The sequence below is a fragment of the Onychostoma macrolepis genome, chromosome 18 (assembly GCF_012432095.1).
Source record: "Onychostoma macrolepis isolate SWU-2019 chromosome 18, ASM1243209v1, whole genome shotgun sequence".
In the NCBI taxonomy this organism is placed as follows: Eukaryota; Metazoa; Chordata; class Actinopteri; order Cypriniformes; family Cyprinidae; genus Onychostoma; species Onychostoma macrolepis.
The window spans coordinates 18,963,985-18,985,786 of record NC_081172.1 but is presented as its reverse complement, the minus strand read 5'-3'; the positions used below and the strand labels follow the sequence as shown (position 1 = coordinate 18,985,786).

Here is a 21,802-nt window from a genome sequence, read left to right as displayed (position 1 = left end):
TAAGCATTTACTAATGCATTATTAAAATCACAAGTTGTGTTTGTTAACATTACTGCACTGTGAACTAACATGAATAAACAATGAACAACTGTATTTTCATTAACTAACATTAACAAAGATTAATAAATAGTGTAATAAATGCATTGTTCATTGTTTGTTCATGTTAGTTAATACATTAACTAATGTTAACAAATGACACCTTATTGTAAAGTGTTACCAACAAAAGTACTTAAAGTAGACTGTATAAACATCATTTTTCAAAACAATAAATCTTTAAAATGTTGAAAATGTTTATAAAACATAGCAATGACCAATTATAGCCACATTAGAACATATTTCACCCAAAAATGTAAATTATGTCATTAATTACTTACCCTCATGTCGCTTCAAACCCATAAGACCCTTTTGTGCAGAACACAAATGAAGATATTTTTAACAGATGCCATGTGTACGCAAAAAAACAGCAATAACAAAAATAGTATGTCTTTATTCACAAATCTCCAAAGCATTTTCACAAAAGCAGCATGAGATGGCCAGCTCTTACGCCAACGCAACAGTGATGCATCATGGTGCTCTCGTGAACATGTTATTTTGTAAATAAAAATGCAAAGTTTTTTGTGCACACAAAACATTCATATCACTTCATAAATTGAGGATAAACAACTGGAGTCACATGGGTTTACTTTAATGATGTATTTATTACCTTTCTGAGGCTTGAAAGTGGTAGTTGCATAAACTGTGAAATGGAGGGGCAGAAATTTCTCAGATTTCATTAAAAAGATATACATTTATGTTTCAAAGATGAACAAAAGTCTTACAGGTTCGGAACGGCATGGAGGTGAGTGATGAGAATCTTTGGTTTAACTAAGACATGAGGTAGATCTGTTTCCTCAGGCGCACCAGTAGATCTCTGCCTGATCTCTGATCTTCTGGTTCTTCTGCTCCTTCCACCATCACAATCCTGGATTATTGAGCCACAACAGAAGTTTCCACTTTGAATGCTTTAGCCTGGCGGTTTTTTCACCAGCATCTAAAGTGAGAAAGAAAACAATAACCAAAATGTAAATGTAAAAATAATAATAATAAAAAAACAATGGTTGTCCAAAATGTAAAAGTACACAAGAGTTTTCCCTACTGTTTGGGCATTTCCACCTCAGGGCACAAAAGAGTGGAGACTCACAGGATAAGAACAATTTTCTAGAATTTTCACTTCCTATACAGGGCTCCAGACTGCAACCAAATGGTTGCATTTTGTGACCGTTTTTTCTGCCGGTGCGACTAAATTTTGTGAGCAATCACACTAGCATGACCACTACGTTGCCCCACCTCATAAGCGCTGCTATTTCTGTTGCATATGAGAAACATCAAGTGGAACAAAAGCTAGTGAAACCGCGCTACTCGTTTGAGCTGTGCAGCGCGGACCATTTATCAGCTCGGATCAGCGCAGAGCAATCAAACTTCTCCGAGCTCAGAACAGGTTTACTCAGGAAGCAGTGTTGATTTCGCGACACTGTTACTGCACAGTGCTGCAAGATCCAGTGAGAAGCATTCAAATTCTGCACAGAAATCTGTTATAAACAGGTCAAACAACGCTGACATATAACCAGAAGTAGTAATGCTAACTATAACCATGGTGTTGTGGCAGAAATAATAATAATTGAATTTCATTATGCATTTCAGGGTTTGTACAACCTTTTGAGAGAGAAATTCAAGCACATTTAAGTATTTCACACAACTATTTACAGCACTTTAAAACTTTAAAAAACATACAATTAAAATGTTATTTTTAAAGGAATGACCAAAATATACTTTGTGGTAAACAAACACTTGTAAAATAAAAAAATAAAAAAGGGGCATCAAATTACCACTATAACCAGTAGATGGTGGCAGAGGAACACTTATAGGCTTATTAGTTATTCATTTGTACTTTTTACTTTATATTTTGAAATTATAAAATCACTATTATAAAATTTTAAATCATCAAGAAATCAAATTTTGTAAAATATTTGCTCTTTTTTGTGTATGAAGTAAGAAAAGTCACAAAGTGCACTGAAAAACAAACTCCTCTGACTGAATCACACACAAAGCAAGAGAGCTCCTTTTATAATCACTGAAGTTGTTGGTCAGTTCCATATAATACTACAAACAAATAATGGTACATTTAATAAGAGTAGAATATGTTAATTTTCTATATAAAACTTACATTTTGCATGTTACTGTTGTTAATAAAAGTAAATTTTGTGCTTCCCAATTCAAGCTCAGTGCTTTACTGTCAAATGTGCATTACCAAGAAATAAATGTGTAATATTACTAGTAACTACACTTATTAACGCAAAATTATAATAATTTTATGATTTAATTATCTTTATTTTTAATACCCCCACATACCACCCCCAGCTTTACCAAATCTGCTTCTGGCGCCACCATCTGTTGAACTCAGTGGCGCTGGTGCCACTGCTCTCAAAAGTTAGTCTGGAGCCCTGCTATATACAGGTGCATCTCAATAAATTAGAATGTTGTGGAAAAGTTCATTTATTTCAGTAATTCAACTCAAATTGTGAAACTCGTGTATTAAATAATTAAATGCACATAGACTGAAGTAGTTTAAGTCTTTGGTTGCAATATGCATTGCAAATGTGGTACAATTAAAATTACTATGCAAGTACTAAAAAAAGTCAGCTGCTGAAATGTTAAAAGGATAGTACATAAAAACCGTACCGAAACGGTGACTCTAAAATGGTTATACAAACCAAACCAAATATAAATACTGAAAATGTGTTTGACATTAAAAAAAAAAAAAACTTACACAGCAAAAGATGCAGTGACCTGTGGCTGAATGGCCTTTGGTTTTATTTAGCTGTGATTGACACACAAACAAAAGGGGAAAAAAGATAATAGCATCGTTGAATATGAGTCAAATATTGCATATTTTTTTAGGGAGCAAACTAAATTTTGTGACTGAGACAGCCCTTAACCACTGACTACTGAGCAAGGGACCTGAGTGATTCACACCCAGAGTTTAGGTCCACACCTGATCACACTCACCTGTTTGTGACTTTATAGTTAGTAAAACTGAAAAACTTGATTAGTTTGTTCAGGTGCACTGCACTATGTTGGAGCAAAACTCTGCATGTAAGTGGACCTTGAGAGACAATGTTGAGATCTCCTGCAATCTATTCTGAACATGACAATTCAGAGAGGCAGGATGACTTCTAGATAGATGACTTACAACACTGGTGTCCAGTCCTGGGCATGGAGGACCAACCTTCTGCAGAGTTTCTGGTGATCCTTGATCAGCTGCTCAGGTCTGCTTAATTGGGGTTGGAGCTAAACCAAACTAAAAAAAGAGAAAGAAGACAACCAATTAATATGTTAATTTGATGTTAAAAAGTTAAAGAAAGATAAAGTTAAAAATTTTAAATTCATAAATATGCACAACATCTGAAAATGCACAAAGATGAGAAGAAAGCAATGTGTTTAATGAGAACTTTCAACTTTCACTGAAAAATAAGAAGCAATATTAAGTCACAGATGCATTTTTATTTATTCTTGTTATTCTTATTCTTGAAATAAGTTATAATTACCTTTTGGTTTATTGATGATTTTCAGTCTCTGAAATAGAAACGTTCTATCAGTTATGGATGGCATCATACAAACATCATATGTAACGATATTTAATAAGATTTCTAACACCGTGTCTACACCGGACGGCGCAACAAAATACAATAGAACCTATTATTATATGATGTTGTCTACACTGGATGCAGTGCGGCACGACACAACAAATCCCTGACAGTAATCTGATGCCTCGTTCTATTTATGACGTACTGACAAAAAGTTCAAATGATTTTTAACAGTCACTTTGTCGCATCCATTGTAGACATGGTGTGAGAGTGTGAAGCTTGGAGATAGAGAATGGGAATTTACGGCACTGTTTTAATTTACGTAAAATTCTGCGTGACTTCTACGTGCTTTAATGGGCTAGCGCGCGCTGAACTGGAGCGGAGGAAGTCACCATGGAAACGGGGCGGCAGCTCAACTGTCAAGCAACAACTTCGTCTTTCACTGTTGTTTTTACTAATTTCAGGTAAGTTTAGTCTCTAAAATTACACAAATAGTACATACAAGCGTTCCTGACACTTTGTTTCACGTAAATGACACGCTTCCGTTGAATATTTACTTTACAGAAATGGTTTAGTGTCTTCGGGAAAAAGTCCGTTAGCATCTCAACCGTAAGCTAACTATAAGAGGTAACTATAGACTTGAGCTCTTGTTTATGAAAGTTTGGGCTTTTAATGTAATCTTATGTGTAGATGAGCGTTTTTTATATATAGTTTTTGCTGGCAGTTTGTCAACGGATCAATGGAAGTAAGCTAATTAATTTAACCTAAAAGTATGCACTGTAACTTACAGTTAATCGGATACGTCACTTACATGGAGCGTGAAAATGTGCTGAAACTGAAAACAGGTTTTGATCTTTCATGGTAAACACATATTGATATTACTTGTTCTGTGATTTCAGAAGCGTCAGAAAAAAACCCTCTATTACACAGGAGAAGTTCCTGATTTTAACATTTCTGAAGGGAGCTGCTGACACAGAAATAGAAAACACAGGTGATCTGATATCGCCTATATCACCAAGCATCTGTAATTTTCTTTTGCAAAATTATATATATATGTATATGTGTGTGTGTGTGTGTGTGCGTTTGTTTGTTTGTTAGTTATTTTAAAAGGGCTTTGATGTCCAAACATAAATAACACTGTAAGAGCATTACTAAATAAGTAAACCTAAAAATGTACATTCTATAAATTATTATTTTTCTTTTCTGCATTTCACCTCTGCTATAGTTTAAATAAACCTGGCATTGTGACAGATTGTTTATGTTCCTAGATTCTTCCATGCTGACGGCCGTGCACAAGAGTTGGAGCGTATCTCCTGTCGAAGAACATCTCTAGACATTATGAACCATCTGTCTAGTAAGTAATACCTCAAATGTACACTATCTAAAGTTTAAGGGTCAGGTTTGTCATGTATTAGTATTTTTTGCTCACCACTGCTGCATTTATTTGATTAAAATACAGTAAAACAGTAATATTGTGAAATAATTGTGAAATCTGTGGCTTAATATTGCTTCTTATTTTTCAGTGAAAGTTGAAAGTTCTCATTAAACACATTGCTTTCTTCTCATCTTTGTGCATTTTCAGATGTTGTGCATATTTATGAATCAAAATGTTTAACTTTATCTTTGTTTAACTTTTTAACATCAAATTAATCATATTAATTGGTTGTCTTCTTTCTCTTTTTTTAGTTTGGTTTAGCTCCAACCCCAATTAAGCAGACCTGAGAAGCTGATCAAGGATCACCAGAAACTCTGCAGAAGGCTGGTCCTCCATGCCCAGGACTGGACACCAGTGTTGTAAGTCATCTATCTAGAAGTCATCCTGCCTCTCTGAATTGTCATGTTCAGAATAGATTGCAGGAGATCTCAACATTGTCTCTCAAGGTCCACTTACATGCAGAGTTTTGCTCCAACATAGTGCAGTGCACCTGAACAAACTAATCAAGTTTTTCAGTTTTACTAACTATAAAGTCACAAACAGGTGAGTGTGATCAGGTGTGGACCTAAACTCTGGGTGTGAATCACTCAGGTCCCTTGCTCAGTAGTCAGTGGTTAAGGGCTGTCTCAATCACAAAATTTAGTTTGCTCCCTAAAAAAGCTGTGAAAACCAGGAAGCATCGATGCTCATTATGTTCCCTGGCTTATAGGAAGTTCTGAAGCTCAAAACTTAAGAGAAAATTTGCTACAAAATGACACATGATAGATTTTAAAACACAAACCAATATTATATTTCAGCATAAACATACATCACTAGACAGGTAATGTCTAATCTAGCAAATATTTATTTATGACTGAAATCTTGCACATACATGTAACAAAGTATTTATCATAATGTGCTGTAAATAGCATTAAAAAATATATCAGTTTTACTGTTGTGCATAGATGTCAGTAGTGATGTTGTACAATGAGGACGGAAATAGTCACCTGTGTGTAGAGAGCCACTGTGCTTACCAGTGCCTGAGTTTGTGTACACAATATATTAATTCACAACCTAGTGAACTATGAAGCTGATTGAGACGTACCCTCTGTATGACAGTGGACCTTGAGGGCCAGAGTTGAGAACCCCGACATACTGATTATTCACTCATGAAGAATGAGTACACTTTAATTTGTACAGAAATATGCAATATTTGACTCATGTTTAGCGATGCTATTATCTTTTTTCCCCTTTTGTTTGTGTGTCAATCACAGCTAAATAAAACCAAAGGCCATTCAGCCACAGGTCACTGCATCTTTTGCTGTGTAAGTTTTTTTTTTTTTTTTAATGTCAAACACATTCTCAGTATTTATATTTGGTTTGGTTTGTATAACCATTTTAGAGTCACCGTTTCGGTACGGTTTTTATGTACTATCCTTTTAACATTTCAGCAGCTGACTTTTTTTAGTACTTGCATAGTAATTTTAATTGTACCACATTTGCAATGCTTACAGGTGCATCTCAATAAATTAGAATGTCGTGGAAAAGTTGATTTATTTCAGTAATTCAACTCAAATTATGAAACTCGTGTATTAAATAAATTCAATGCACACAGACTGAAGTAGTTTAAGTCTTTGGTTCTTTTAATTGTGATGATTTTGGCTCACATCTCAACAAATTATAATACTTCATAAGATCAATAAAAAAAAACATTTTTAGTGAATTGTTGGCCTTCTGGAAAGTATGTTCATTTACTGTATATGTACTCAATACTTGGTAGGGGCTCGTTTTGCTTTAATTACTGCTTCAATTCGGCATGGCATGGAGGTGATCAGTTTGTAGCACTGCTGAGGTGGTATGGAAGCCCAGGTTTCTTTGACAGTGGCCTTCAGCTCATCTGCATTTTTTGGTCTCTTGTTTCTCATTTTCCTCTTGACAATATCCTATAGATTCTCTATGGGGTTCAGGTCTGGTGAGTTTGCTGGCCAGTCAAGCACACCAACACCATGGTCATTTAACCAACTTTTGGTGCTTTTGGCAGTGTGGGCAGGTGCCAAATCCTGCTGGAAAATGAAATCAGCATCTTCAAAAAGCTGGTCAGCAGAAGGAAGCATGAAGTGCTCCAAAATTTCTTGGTAAACGGGTGCAGTGACTTTGGTTTTCAAAAAACACAATGGACCAACACCAGCAGATGACATTGCACCCCAAATCATCACAGACTGTGGAAACTTAACACTGGACTTCAAGCAACTTGGGCTATGAGCTTCTCCACCCTTCCTCCAGACTCTAGGACTTTGGTTTCCAAATGAAATACAAAACTTGCTCTCATCTGAAAAGAGGACTTTGGACCACTGGGCAGCAGTCCAGTTCTTCTTCTCCTTAGCCCAGGTAAGACGCCTCTGACGGTGGTTCAGGAGTGGCTTAACAAGAGGAATACGACAACTGTAGACCTCAATTTATGAAGTGATGTGAATGTTTTGTGTGCACAAAAAACATTGCATTTTTATTTACAAAATAACATGTTCACGAGAGCACCATGATGCATCACTGTTGCGTTGGCGTGAGATCTGGCCATCTCATGCTGCTTTTGTGAAAATGCTTTGGAGATACATAATTTGTGAATAAAGACATACTATTTTTGTTAGTGCTGTTTTTTTGCGTACACATGGCATCTGTTAAAAATATCTTAATTTGTGTTCTGCACAAAAAGGTCTTATGGGTTTGGAGCGACATGAGGGTAAGTAATTAATGACAGAATTTACATTTTTGGGTGAAATATGTTCTAATGTGGTTATAATTGGTCATTGTTATGTTTTATAAACATTTTCAATATTTTAAAGATTTATTGTTTTGAAAAATGATGTTTATACAGTCTACTTTAAGTACTTTTGGTGGTAACAATTTACAATAAGGTGTCATTTGTTAACATTAGTTAATGTATTAACTAACATGAACAAACAATGAACAATGCATTTATTACACTATTTATTAATCTTTGTTAATGTTAGTTAATGAAAATACAGTTAATTGTTTATTCATGTTAGTTCACAGAGCATTAATGTTAACAAACAACTTGTGATTTTAATAATACATTAGTAAATGCTGAAATTAACATTAACTAAGATTAATAAATGCTGTAGAAGTAATGTTCATTCTTAGTTCATGTTTACTAATGTTGTTAACTAATGTTAACTAATGAACCTTGTTGTAAAGTGTTACCCTTTTGTTAATATGAATACCTCTGTGATTATGGTATCTTTCCTTAATTATCTGAAATGTCTGCTAGCAAATATTATGCTAGCATATCTGTTTATAATGATGCTGAGCACGGAACGTCCTGAATGCTTTTATTCATATTTCGCTGTATATCCTATGTTTTTATTAATAATTTGGGTGTATTTTACTGTTCATATTTGTGTGTTTTTCAAAATAAATGAACTGAATTCATTTTGAGTCTATTCGTCATATACAGCTGAAAGTGTAAAAAAACCCCGCCGAATTGATCTGACTCTGCCCCTCAAGCGCCGTTGCCTCGCAAGGAGACGACGCCATTTTATCTTCAGGCGACCCAGAGGGTAAGTTGGATTGCTTTTCTCTTTATAAAATTACACGGAAGAAATACTTTTTGTTGAAAATTTTACTCAAAATATGATTGGTGGTGAACACATTTAGAAATTACTAACTGCTAGTGTTTTTGTCAGGTTTACAGTGTTATGTTCGTGAGGTGTAGAGATGTTAGCCTACAGAAGAGTGAAAGTTTCTCAGGCCGTTTTCATTTCCTGAAATAATGTGATTTTACCTGTAAAGTAATTTTTGGAATGTGTTTACAATTTATGTTATATATATATACATACATATATATATATATATATATATATATATATATATATATATATATATATATATATATATATATATATATACTTTTAGCTTCTTTCATTTTGGTTCGATGACAGATCCTCTCTCCTTCATTCTCGCCGAGGCCTGGATTTACTTGAGTCTGAAGTAGCCACATTTGGGTGGTTTTCTACTCCGAGGAGAGAATTAATCAAATGGTAAATTTATATTTGTTTTTGAAAGCATTGAGTGCTTTGAAACGGTATAGTGGGACTTAAACATTTACGCACTAACAATTTAGTTTTTGTATGCATAACAGCGTGTTGAAGTGTCGCGTCGCGTCGTCTTTCTGCAGACGGAGCTGTGTAATGTGGAACATGTACCAGTCATTTAGTGATGTTTTATTAACAAATTTCGCAGATAATTAACACGGCCAATTCATCATCAGTAATCACACCACCTATCCAATCAGCACGAGAGAGAACCCCTATAAATAATAAAACAGTCTTACCTTCATTATCTCTCGTCTTCCAACATGTCAGAGATAGAGCTTTTCCCAAACGAAAATTCCTTCGACACCACGGATCTTCCTGTGTCTCCAGCCGCTGTGCAATGCACCAGCGCTCCGCAGGACATCTCAATTGAGCCCACGGCTGCAACACGGGGCCGCCGGCCTTCACGCGCCGCACCGGCTCATGCCTCCAGACGCCGAGGCACGCCATCACCTTCGCCTTCAAGACATCAGCCATCTTCTCCAGCATCCTCCTACACGTCTGCCATTTCCTACGCTCCAGCCGCGGAAAATTGGACAGTGGCAGGACTACGCCAGGTGCTCACCAGCTCTGGTGTCATCATCCCGAGTCGCTCAACCAAGCCGGACCTCCTCGCCCTCTACGCTTCCCTCCAATCCGGGGAACCTCCAAACTCTTCTCCTCCGTCTAAAGCGGTGAAAAAAGCAAGCCAGGGCCGCAGTGGTCCTTACTCGCGGCCCGTTCAAATCACCACTCCCTCGGGCACGGGCCTCCGGCCACTAGGTCACAGCAGAAGGCCTTCGGCAAGCCTGGGCCGTGACCCGGATGCCACAGCCACCAGCCCCCACCCTCCTCCTCGAGCCGCCGAGCGTCAGCTCGCAACGCATCCTGGCGAAGAGCCGGCCTACGCCTCCACAAGCCGCAATGCTAGCGCGAGCACACCTCCGCTAGCGGCGAAGAGACACCTTCAGTCTCGGCCCCACCCCACTCCCAATCCCATGGCCAGCAGCCCCACCGGTGCAAGCCCCGGCGTCCGCCATTCCCCCTCTCTTCCCCTCCATTTCCTCCACTCACCGAGCTTTCCCAAGCGCGAGCATGCCGCCGCTAACAGCACAAGCCCCGGCGCCCGCCATTCCTCCCCTCTTCCCCTCCCTTACCTCCGCTCATCGAGCTTTCCCAAGCGTGAGCATGCCGCCGCTAACAGTGCAAGCCCCAGCTCCCGCCATTCCCCCTCTCTTCCCCTCCCTTACCTCCGCTCACCCAAGCATGCCCCAGCTAGCGGCTCCAGTGGCTACCTTTCCCCCTCCCTCTGCTCGAGGTTCATTCTCGCTTTCTTCTGCCACACTCCTGCCCATCCCTCCGAATGCGCTCGCACTGGAACCAGTCCCCGTAGCCAACTCCATCAGATCACAGATCTTGTCAGGTATGGATATAGACCTTTTTTCCCTGTTGTCACCAATTTCACCTCCGTCTGCAGATCGGCAAATCGACTGCGGCGAATTTTCCGTCACTTTAAAAGACACAGCCAACAACCCGTCACGTATCTTGTCATTCACAGAATTCACGATCGCTTTTAACCGTTACACAGAAGTTATCTGCACTGCTTTTCCCCACAGGAGACGCGAGTTCTGCGACTATCTTGCAATAATCACTGAGCTCGCATTATCATACGGAGGCTCCCACTTTTACACGTACCACAAATTATTTGCCGCTAAATGCGCCATCCGAGTGGCCCAATGGAATCAGTGTCCTTACTGGGGAGCCCTGGATACTGAACTCCATAATAGAGTATTTTTAGGCTGCCGTAACATTGCATGTGCGGTTTGCCGATCAATTTCCCACTCCACCATCATATGCCCCTTCATCAATCCATCCATTCCTCCCTGCCCAGAACCATCCCAGCCCAAATTCGCCAGCTATGTGCCACGCATTCCAAATGTCTCACCCAACCCCCTACCTCTTTTCGCCACCGGCCATCTTCCTCCGACAGCCAGGTCTGCAACAGTTTAAATTCTGGCAGATGCTCAAGACAACGCTGCCGGTTTATGCAGGTCTGTAATTTTTCAGGTAAAAAACACCTCATAATCGATCTTTCCTCACCACATAATTCCCCGTTCCCGAGCGTTAACAGCCTCATCGCGCTCGAAGAATTTTCTCTCCACTACCATGACATTGACTAAGCCATTACCCTGATCAAAATCGTGGGCATCCGCTGGCAGGAAAATTTGTACTTTTCCGTCCGCCTCACCTTCGGCTGCAGAAGCAGTCCTAAAATTTTCGACATGTTGTCAGAGGCTATCTGTTGGATCCTCTCCAACAATTACGATATACCTTATCTGGTCCATCTCCTAGACGATTTTCTAATCATCTCGGCCACCGACTCCATCCCAGCTGCACATCTTTTGACAATTCAAAAGGTTTTTGCAGAGCTCGGGATTCCTCTCGCCCAAGACAAAACCGCGGGCCCTAGCACTTCCATTGAATTTTTGGGTATCAACTTGGATTCACAAAAATTCCAAGCCTCCCTACCCAAAGAAAAAATTGACAGGACGAGTCTAGTAGCATCCACTCTCCTAGAAAACCCAAGCTGTTCCAAACGAGAACTGTTATCCATACTCGGCCACTTAAATTTTGCGATGCGCATTATTCCGCAAGGCCGCCCATTCATCTCCCATCTCCTATCTCTCGCATCATCCGCCCACGCACTCGAGGATCAAATAGCTCTAACAGATTCATGCTGCAATGAGCTAAGCTTATGGATATCCTTTCTCAAACAGTGGAACGGCTTATCCTTCTTTTACAATAACCTGATTTCTTCCCCAGTCGACATCCAATTGTTTACCGACGCCGCCCCCTCCGTCGTTTCTGAGGTTTTTATCAAGGCCGCTGGTTCACATCTACGTGGCCCCCCCAGCTGTCAGATCTACCTCAGCCGCTAATATCCTCAGCATTATTTGAGCTATATCCCTTAGTCGTCGCAGCCCTTCTGTGGGGTAAAGAGTGGTCTGCCACCAGCATCATTATCCACTGCGATAACGAAGCGACCGTGCACTGCATTAACAAAGGCCGTTCACACTCACCCGCGCTAATGCCTTTGTTAAGACGCCTGATTTGGATTTCAGCTTGCGACCAATTCATTATAACTGCAAAACATATTCCCGGGTCCAAAAACCAAATAGCTGACTCTCTGTCTCGTTGTGCCTTCCAGAAATTCAGAACGTTGGCTCCAGAGGCGGATCCGCTCCCAACCCCAGTACACCTCCTTATTCAGAGCTGATATTTCCATAAGTCATCCTCTGAGACCTCTCCTTGAAGCTTCCCTCAATTCGATTCTTCAAGCGGTCTCCCCCAGGACCCTTCAGTCTTATCTAACAGCCTGGAAATGCTTTAAAACATTTCACTCCACTTACAACCTGCTGTTTCCCGACTTTTCCCTGCTCTCCATCACCTCCTTCATCTCTCACCTTAACATTAACAAAAACCTCCAAATTGGCTCCATTAACCCTTTAAAACCTAAGGGTAAAATAGGTCATTTTCACACATTTTGTTTATTTGACTGTAAAATTCTAACAGAATGTGCTATTTTCAAGTGCAAGGTGTCTTTTTTTTCAGAAAACAAATGGCTTTCCAAAAAGTACAGTTTTTGACCATTAATCTTGTGTTTTGAGTTTGTGAACAGAATTTAAATAGACAAAAATAAAAAAAACTGAATATTTTTTTTTATTATTATTTAGAAAAAAAAGAGAAAAATCATGATCGAAATAATCCAACACTTCTTACTTCAAAATCCAACTATAATACATATATACAAGTATTTTTGGGACACTGGGTTGCACAGTTTTCATTCAGGAGGCTTTTTTGTTCATACACGCACACATGTACACATGCATGTACATGCGTGCACCCATTCATTTACATGCGGACTCATTATAGCGATGCACACACCACATGTGAAAAGTCTCACTCAGCCTGCTCCCAAAGTCTCATCAAAAATCATCCTAATCGACTCTTATGCTGTTTACTCCTCCTTGACCATGTTTTTGTTCATTTTGTTTATTATTTTATGCAATAACAAACTCCGCGCTCCCTATCTCTCCATTCAAATTCTCCCTTCCCGCTCTCCCGGAAATCTGCCGTCATTTGTTGACGGAGCGCAAGAAATTACCGTAATAAGCCATATATTGCCGAAAAGCGCATGTTGTCTGCTATCAGGAGCAATTTGAATTATTTTGATAGTGCAAACGGTAGAAGAGTTATGGTAACATGAATACAGCTTGGTCTGATGTGTCGGCGCCGACACAGCCGGTTTTAAAGGGAAGAGAGCCCCACACAGGAGCGCTGTATTTTCCCACTGCCGCAGCAGTGTCTGCTCCTGCAGAAGCTCTATCTGTATTTTTCCCACGGCCGCAGCCCTATCTGTATTTCCCTCTCATCTCTACTTTTCAGATGCCACAGCAGTTCCCTGCAGAAGCCTTTTCATCTTTTCAGGTGCTGCCGCAGCTTCTGCAGAAGCCACTTTTCTTTTCAGATGCCGCAGCAGTGTTCACTCCCGCAGGAGCCAAACTCTCTTCTCGAAGGCCACAGCAGTACCGTTACTCCAAGCGACGTCCAGCACCCCTCCAATCTTAAGCTCTGCAAATTTTGGGGGGTTATTAACGCACCTCTCTGGCTGCTGTCCCGCGCTTATTGCATCTTTGGGGGGGAACGCTCTGGGTCCGGGCTAAATGCCGAGCTCGGACCCCTCTCCCCAGACAGGGGAAGTACCCTGGGCTCGGGAGTGATTACCGAGCTCGGAGCCTTCCCCCTGGACAGCACGCCAAATACGCCTTATCTTTACTCAGTTTATTATACTGCTCTACAAAGCAAAAAGGCAGTAACTGCATTTTTGGTCAAAAATGAGTTATTATCATTTTCATGACATTCAAGGCATCCTTTGTTATGTGACAAAACATCTTATCTCAAATGTGTGTCGTTTTGGAGAAAAATGGTAGTCGTTTGTACAGTAACTGCAAAAAGCCCTAGTGAAACAAAGCATGAGTACAGTAACATCCATTACTGTATTCTTGTTATGTTTTAACTGACAAAAAATAACCGCGTTGCTGCGCAGTGAAGTTACTGTTGCCATGGTGAACACACACAGCTGATTTCGCGGCATCCTCACGGGACGGTTTTAACATTACTAATTTTAAAATAATAATATTTTTGCGGGCCGGATTGCGTTTAATTTTTGATGTCAGTTGCGGGCCGGAGGGAGGAGGAGGGGGGGCCGTAAATGGCCCGCGGGCCGGCAGTTTGAGACCCCTGATTTAGAGGCTATCACAATATAAACACCTGTCAGCCGCCAGGGCGGGACTTCCTCTCAGAGGTCCATTCAGATAGCATTATGCTAATTGACAGGTGATGTTTTAAATAGCTTTGCTTACCTGCCCCTGATCCTCCCTGCTCCTAGCTGTAACTTTATCCTCTGTAACTTCACATCATTGCCGATGCCATGTCATCATTTCGTTGTTCATGTCACAAAGTTATAATCCATAGGCTAATCATTCACGGCGTTGTTTTCCAGCAGGAGAATATAACTGTCCATAAACACAGCTATCGGTGTAACAGTTATTCTTTAACGTGACAGGTGTCTGTTCAACTTAAAACACACTCTCTTCGCGGCCGCTGTTTGAAGACTATGTCCGCTGTTTAGAGAAGTTAGCGAGTTGTGAGCAAGAGTTCTTTCTCTTTACTGTAAGCATCCATGCTTTCAACAAAAAACTTCTGCAGAGCGAGCTGGCAGGTATTTATCTGCTATTATATAATAATAATAATAATAATAATTTGTTGCAGTACACAGACAGACAGACAGACAGACACAGAAATATGTAGATTTACATTCATGCCACTAATGTTCTCTCTTTTTCATTTAAGATACACATGTAGGTATTCCATCAAAGAGGCAGCAAGTCCTGCCCCCCGCTGAAGAAATGGAGTGGACCATCCTGGACACTTTACTGGATACCACCAGCGTGGACAGCTTATATTATGACATTACAGACCTAGGTTATGTCCCAACCCCTATGATGACACAGACTGAAGTGGAACTTGGAGACCCAGGGGAACAAGTTCAAGAGCCAGAGCCCCAGCCAGAGCCACAGCCTGATGTGGAATCACGTCGACCACCAATGAGAGAGCCATGTGGTGCCAAATGTCGAAGAAGGTGTACAGACCATATTTCAGAGGAAAGACGGAGGGAGATATGGAGTCAATTCTGGGAGATGACCTACACAGAAAGACGATCATGGATGTTTTACTCAGTTACCCCAATGCCAACCAAAAGAATAACAACCGGCCCAGAAAGTCGCCGTGGCCGCTCATTCATCTACCGGCTGCAAAACCAGAAAGGAGAACCAAGACAGGTCTGCAAAATGTTTTTCCTGTCATCATTGGGCTACCACCCTAAAAATGACAGTCTTGTCATTTCCATGATGGGGAAGTCAAACTCCAGGCCACTGGTTCCATCCAAGGACCAGAGAGGAAAGCAGGCTGCAGTCAACAAGATGGACGTGAAGACCCTTGATGACCACATTGAGTCCTTCCATCCTTGTGTGGGCCATTACAGACGGGAGCATGCCCCAAATCGGTACCTGCCAAGTGACATCACAATAAAGATGATGCATTCAGACTACCTGGATAAAGGAAACGCCTGCTCCTATGAAGCATACAGGAAGATTATAAAAGACAAAAAAATCAGCTTTGCCAAACTTGGGGAGGAGCAATGTGAGGACTGTTTGGAACATGCTGAACATGCAAACTGCCACACAGGGGAGACTGAAAGCTCAGATTGCCCAGAGTGCCTAAGGTGGAACAAACATAAGCAGTCTGCCCTAGAGAGCCGCCAAAGCTACCAGGCAGATGCAGAGAGGGACTGGCCGGACATGACATCAGTTCGGAGCGTGGACCTCCAGAAGGTGATAATGCTGCCACGCATGCCAGGAGTCAAGTCAGCGGTATTTACTCGTCGCATCGTGGCATACCACGAAACATTTGCCTCAGTGGGGAAAAAAACAAACAAAAAAAAACACTATCTCTGTATTGTGGCACGAGGGAATGGCTGGGCGAAGTGCAGCGGAAATTACATCAGCATACACAACTGCATTGGAGAAGGAGCGGGATGTACGCCACAACATATTCTGGGTGGACAACTGCAGTGCACAGAATAAGAACTGGTGCCTTCTATCCTCACTCATCACTCTTGTGAACAGTGACACCATTTCACAGGAGGACATCACTCTAAAGTTTTTTGAAAGGGGACACACGTTCATGAGCGCAGACAGTTTCCATCATGGTGTCGAGCAGCAAATGAGGAGCCGTCCAGGTGGTGTGGTCTACGACTTCGAGGACTTTGTGAGTGTTGTGGCAAGCTCCAACTCCAGGAAGGTGGAGGTTGTCAAATTGGAGAATGCCAATGTGCTAGATTGGAGGGATGGCCACTCCACCGTCAAGGTCAAGAAAGCGCAAGCACCAAAGCTTGGGGAGATGGTGGAGATACAGGTGCGGTGTGGCTCCAAGAGCATATTTTACAAATTATCCCATACGGAGAATGAATTTATGGAATTGGACTTCCTCATGAAGAAATTCTCGCTGAAGGTGCCCACTCTTTTGCAACCACAGAATAGAGGGGTTGAGGAGGTCAAGAAGAGAGACATCATCTGTAATCTTTGTCCTCTCATGCCACCAAACAGGAGGGTGTTCTGGTATTCCCTGCCTGTGAGCAATGTTGTGGATGATGAGGAGTAATAACCATATGAAATGTGGTGTTCATCAATTGTTTGTATTATTATTATTATTATTATCATCATTATTTTATTTATATATATATATATATATATACACAATCTATTATTAAATGTATGTATACTAATTTGAAATATCTGTCCCATGTATTCATTTCATTCAGTACTTTGTGTTTATAAACCTACTGAAACAGATACTGCATCATATAAAATCATCAACTTGTTTATCTTAGTTATCATCATAAGAGTTTGAAAAGCCTTAGAAACACTTAGGCAAAATTATTTTGTTTTGCTCTGTTGAATTGGAGTTTAACTTGTCTATATTGCTCCAAAGAAAAGTTGTTTTGCAGTGCTTTAACATTAATGTGATTTGTAGGTATAGCTACATTACAGATACAGAAACACCCCCAGACACACATTAATCTAATACTCACACATAATAATATGGTCCTATTCAAAATAAATTGTCCCCATTTGGGCCTTGATACAGCTTAGTTTTGATAAGCAGACGTTTCAGCACCAGAACAGCTTCCGGGTGGAAAATATTGACCTAAAATGGTCAAATTAGTTTGGGTTTGGTATATCCATGTTCAGGAAAACAAATGGTTCCAATTATTTCAAATACAGTGTATCTAACACACCCAGCACCCAAGTTGTGGCAAAATAGTTTTTGGAGAATCTGTAGTTACTGCCTTTTTCCTTGGTATGGTGCCACGTTTTTGGTAAGTAATACAAAGCAAGAATACAGTAACTGCAAAATAGGGGTAAAATATCAAATTAAATACGAGGATTGATATGTACAAAGAATAAGCTAATATAAAGTAACAAAACAGCCACATGTCCAATAATCTACCTACAACTACTTAGGCTGGATGACAGGATAACTTTAAAGTCATTTTTCTCAGTTCTGCACTTGGCGTAGTTACTGCCTTTTTGCTTTGTAGGGCAGCATAGGTAATTGTGAACTCGTGAAATTGGCGTCATCTAATGCAAAACTGTGAAATTAGAGCGCGTTTAAAAACTTAAATCCGTCAGTCTTTCCTTCAGTGCCCATGGGCAGAGCATGCTTGAAACCAGTCTTTATCAATTCATATGGCATGCTATTTTGGGTAAATAATGTCCTAAAAATTTCCAGATGTACAAAGTTAAGTTTTAATTTAGAAAGATATGTCTGAATCTATCTGTATTTTCTTTTCACATTATAAATAATAAATTAATAGTAAGATTAATTCTAAATGTGTTCATTTATTCTAATGTAGTACACTGTTCATTTTAAGATGCCTTATTACTCATGTCACTCATTAAAATTATATAAACGTGTTTAATAATCAGATTAAATAAATACTTAAATTGTTTCAGGAATGCCTCCATGTGAATATTGCACAAGGTTTTGTGTCTATTAACTTTAACAGTCGTTTAATTGACCCTAGAATTAAGGATGTAAATAAAAATAAGTTTATGATTTGACACCTGTATTATAGACCGCTCTCAGCATACTCAAAATTAGGGGTAATCACAATTACTTTACCATATTTACAGTCCTAATGTAAATTAAATTACTGAAATAAGTGTTTTTTTATTTTTATTATTCTTTTTCAATAGAATTGGCCCAGACTTCTGCAGTGTCAAGTGAAGGAAGCTCCTCTCATAAGATTGCAGACTGGGAGTCTGATGACACTGAGCGAGAGTGATGGAAGCCCTTCAAGAAAGGAGCAAAATGCTGAAGATGAAGCCAGAATTGTGAGTCTGTGTCATTTGTTATTCTGTGTACAGTAAAAATTTTAAACACACAAAAAATTAAATTAAAATTGAACTGGGCAGCCACACAATATCTGCTTATGTTCACACCTGGAATTTACTAATTATTAATTTAAGATATCAAAACGCATAAAGCCCAAAAATGAAAACTTGTCATCATTTCTCACTCTCTGTCATTCCAAACCTGCAAGACTTTCATTCATTTTCAAAACACATGAAGATATTTTAAATGAAACCTGAGAGATTTCTGTCCTTCCATCGACAGTCTACACAACTAACACTTTGATGCTTCAAGAAGTTCATAAAGAGATCATAAAAGTAATCCAAATGAATCGAGCTGTTTAGTCACAATTTTCTGAAGAGCCTCAATCGCTTTATACAATGAACAGATTTAATTATTTTTATTTTTTTCACATTTAAACATTGATCAGGGATCATAAATATAAAATTTGGACTAAACCACATGATATGTATGGATTAGATCTCTTTATGAAGTTTATGAATTATCTAAGTGGTAGTTGAGTCAATCAAGGGACAGAAATCTTATATTCTATTAAAATATCTTCAGATGTGTTTCAAGAGCCTGTCCTCCAACAAAAAACAACCCTACAGTATAGGTCGTTTGTGCAAGCCCTTATTACGACCTATATTTACGTTTTAAAGTTAAGCGCCCTCTAGCACGCGTAAAAATAATGAGTCTCGTGTTGCGTCTGTCCTCATGAAATGACGTATGACTGTCATTACCAATCAAAATGCGTGTTTATTTAAATGCAATATGTGGACTTTTTACACCGATCTCACAGTATTCGTACATATTTTACTAGGTGGCTAATTCGTACGAATGACCACACCTAACCCTACCCTTAAACCTACCCCTTACAGGAATCATGCAAAATCATGATTTTTAGTGCACATTTTATGAGCGCGTGCGTTCTCTGGGATCGAACCCTTGATCGCATGATCACATAATTACATATCGTCGTATAACGCAATGCTCTACCAACCGAGCTACACGACTATGACGCAGATAAAAGAGTACAAAACATTAATATGAAAATGTCCTGTTGCCGATAGGGGCGCAATTGTAGCATACGCTCTGATGGGTCGTATTTCAGGGATTTGGACAAACGACCTATACGGGCGTATTGGTTGGAGGACAGGTTGGTTTCAAAGATAATGAAAGTCTTGGTTGAGTAAATGATGGAATTTTCATTTCTGAACTAACCCTGTAATAAAAGAATGTGGCCATATGCGTCTTGTTTGTTCACTTGTGCATCACCCAAGATGCATGCTAATGCCAGGTGTGAACAGAGCCACTGTGTGACTACACAATCAGTTTAGCAGAATGGTTCCTGAGAGAGATATTGTCATTATTTTTATTTATTTATTTTCCAAGAAGCCAAGTTCCTGGCTTTTCCCAAGACCTTCAAGGACCTGATTGACCTCGGAATCAGCTGTAAAGGAGGATGAAACCGATGTCTAAGGTTAGACTATATTTCAGATTAAGATTATCTATATTCATTTATTATCTATATTCTGTGTTCATGCATTTTTTGCTGAAGTTGTCATATCTGTTATTTAGAATGGGACAGCGATATTGCATCAGTTTGTCTCCTTCATTTAATTCCATCACCACAAGGCTGCAAGGGACCTGGAGAAATGTCCTCCTATCAAGCTGAAAAACATCTTCAAAAAGGTACATCTCTGTCACTACCTATTGTCTGCCTCAAAATATTGCCAGATGTGTTGTATATGAAAAACTAATAAAAATAAAATCAATTGGAGAGCTGACCTTAATTGTTATTTTTGTCTTTGATCTGCATGCACTAATAAGAAGAATACCTTGTAGAGACCACACAGCCATACCTGCTCGCTGATGGGACAACGAGGAACAGCGTTCATGGATGCTACACAACTGTCGACAAGTATCTTGCTGCAATCTTGTTCAAATCTACCTGTCATATGTTAATGTCTAGGTAAATTTGATGATTTTATGTGTTTTATTAACTATTTTATGTTTCCGTGCAACACATCTGGTATATGCTTTAAAATTGCCACTTTGCCCATTTGTTAAATAAACGTTGGAATTTGTACATCTGTCTGAAGACTCTTGATTTTATGTCTAATCTTGTACATTAACACCATACAATAGCCTTTTTATTTTTGCACTGAAAATAATACTTTATTAATAACACTTAAAACAACACCAGGGGTGTAAAATAACCTAGAGTGTAAAATTTGAACAACAATTGCAAGTGTAACAGTTCACACTCGGAGTGTAATTTTTCTACACTGTAAGGTGCTATATTAACACTAAAAATTCAACACTATGAATGGTGTACCTTTAACACTAGACAGATTGGGACCATATATGATCTTTAGTAGTGTTAAAATGACACTGCATTTTTTTACTGTGTAGTAAATAGACTAAAACGATTCTTCGAAGCACAATAATTAGCCTCAATGATTTTTTTGTATTCGAGTTACTCGAATTACTCGAGGAATCGTTTCAGCCCTACTTCCAATTTAATTTCACTTGGGGTTGACAGGTGACTTTAAAGAAGACAAGTCATGATTTTGGTGTTTTGTAACTTAATACACTTGAGACATATTTTATATTAACCACACCTTCTTAAGTTTACCAGTAAAGAGTTAGAACATGTAACAGTAGTGGCTGTTGGGTAGGCCTATAAAACAAAGTGTAATGCTCAACTCATATTTAGAGTGGTTGCTAGCAGGAAAAATGAATGCTCATCTTTTATTGACAGTGACAATACTGTTTATTATCAGGCTTTACCCTGCTTTGTGTGCAGTTAATTTAGGCACCTGCATCCTCCAAGGTGATCCTCAACCTCCTTCTCTCTTTGAGGATGGAGACTTCGTCATTGGAGGGGCTTTCACCATTCATTACTATGTGAGGACAGAAAAGCCCACCTATACTAGACGGCCACAACCACCTGAGTGCAGTGGCAGGTTAGAGTTTGATTTATAAATAAATAATAAATACTACTACTACTACTACTACTAGAATCCCTAACAGAGCAGGGTAAAGGGGTTTAGCCTACTAATTTTGCTGAAAGTGTGTTTATAATTGTCTTTTTGTTTAAATAAAATTAGTTAGGCTAGAAGCAAACAAGCAAA

General features: G+C 39.4%; 2 long non-coding RNA genes across 5 annotated transcripts; one reads left to right on the top strand and one right to left on the bottom strand.

The window, feature by feature from the left end:
* Positions 1 to 329: 329 nt before the first annotated feature.
* LOC131524046 (uncharacterized) lies at positions 330 to 3,833 on the bottom strand. The gene is made up of 3 exons (XR_009266909.1): positions 3,585 to 3,833; positions 3,230 to 3,337; positions 330 to 1,030 (listed from the first exon to the last, which is right to left on the bottom strand). It is a non-coding gene; the product is annotated as an uncharacterized LOC131524046 (long non-coding RNA).
* A 163-nt stretch (positions 3,834 to 3,996) lies between these two features.
* On the top strand, positions 3,997 to 20,719 carry LOC131524047 (uncharacterized). Of its 4 annotated transcripts, none has more exons than XR_009266911.1 (9): positions 3,997 to 4,087; positions 4,188 to 4,250; positions 4,523 to 4,614; positions 4,892 to 4,977; positions 5,310 to 5,417; positions 18,506 to 18,643; positions 20,058 to 20,145; positions 20,244 to 20,357; positions 20,496 to 20,719. It is a non-coding gene; the product is annotated as an uncharacterized LOC131524047 (long non-coding RNA). The 4 variants fall into 4 exon arrangements; XR_009266910.1 differs by having other exon boundaries at positions 4,523 to 4,647; XR_009266913.1 differs by lacking the exon at positions 4,188 to 4,250 and having other exon boundaries at positions 4,029 to 4,087.
* The last annotated feature ends 1,083 nt before the right edge of the window (positions 20,720 to 21,802 follow it).